Genomic DNA, 1,337 nt, shown 5'->3' with positions numbered 1-1,337 from the left:
TCTAGTTCATTGTAAAACAGGCCCGGCATGGCCAGGTGATTAGGGCGCTCGACTCGCAATCTGAGGGTCGCGGGTTCGAATCCCCGTCCCACCGAACATGCTCGCCCTTTCAGCCGTGGTGGCTCTATAATGTGACGGTCAATCCCACTATTCGTTGGTAAAAGAGTAGCCCATCAGTTGCCGGTGGGTGGTGATGACTAGCTGTCTTCCCTCTAGTCTTATACTGCTAAATTAGGGACGGCTAGCGCAGATAGCCCTCGTGTAGCTTTGCGCGAAATTCAAAACAAAGAAACAAAAGAATAATAATTGTGAAACATGTCGAAATCTGCTATCATAATCGAGCTAGTCTGAATACTTCTACTGGGTAAATACTGTACATCTGTCGCTCATTTTGTATCCAACTTCGTTTCCCTTATATCATTGATCGATCTCGCTGAGCTGATGAGTCATATAAATCAAAACAGCAACGATCACGGTGTAGAAATTGTTATGCTTCATATTTTTAAGTATTTGTAATTTTTCAGTACTATGTGTGTGTGTTTGCGTATGTATGCATGTTGCTGCGCCCTCTGCAACAAAATGATTGACAGAAGTGTGACGAAATGTCGCGAGTCTATTTCTGAAAACAAAGAAAATATACAGGAAATGATAACATGAGTTACAGTGGTATACGAAGCGGGGTATGTGTGACCCCCCTCCCTCACCCCCTAATTTTCAGTTTGTCCCAGTTAAAATGCACCAAAATTAGGTAGGTTACTCCCAGGAAAAGCAAGATGACGTATAAAATCAAATCCACAACCCAAGAGCTTCCAGGGTCCTAAGGCCGAGCCTTGTAACCCGGCCTTAATAGGTGTGTCTGTGGCACATATTCCCTCGCTTCGCTCAGTGAAATAAACCTTGTTGCCCGTCAACACTTTAAATTTGCCTCCTGCATTTCTGAGTTGGTCTATAAAAGTTGTGCTCTTAATTTAAAATACTGTAACTTCATCAAGTTAGTATTATCTCAAAGCTTACAAACATATTCTAATTACATAATATACAAATATTTCAGAGAAGATAAAACACAGTTAAACAGTTCAAGTATACACTTCCGAAAATATTTACAAAACGTTTAATAAGCTTACTTTTCTCCATTTTATACATTGTGACAATGTCTTAGCTTTGCAAATATAGTTGACAATCTAATAAACGAATAGCTGCAAAAACAATAAGGAGCTGTAAAGGAATGTAAAACTTATGAAAGTTCTTGGTGTTTTTGATTTCGTGTTTTACGTTTAAGTACAAAATTTAAAATAAGATGATTTTTTAAGTAATATATTTCAGTGAAAAGTATCCTA

The sequence above is a fragment of the Limulus polyphemus genome, unplaced genomic scaffold, assembly GCF_000517525.1.
Source record: "Limulus polyphemus unplaced genomic scaffold, Limulus_polyphemus-2.1.2 Scaffold2092, whole genome shotgun sequence".
NCBI lineage: Eukaryota > Metazoa > Arthropoda > Merostomata > Xiphosura > Limulidae > Limulus > Limulus polyphemus.
The sequence above is the reverse complement of the archived record's forward strand: the minus strand, read 5'-3'. Positions refer to the sequence as shown.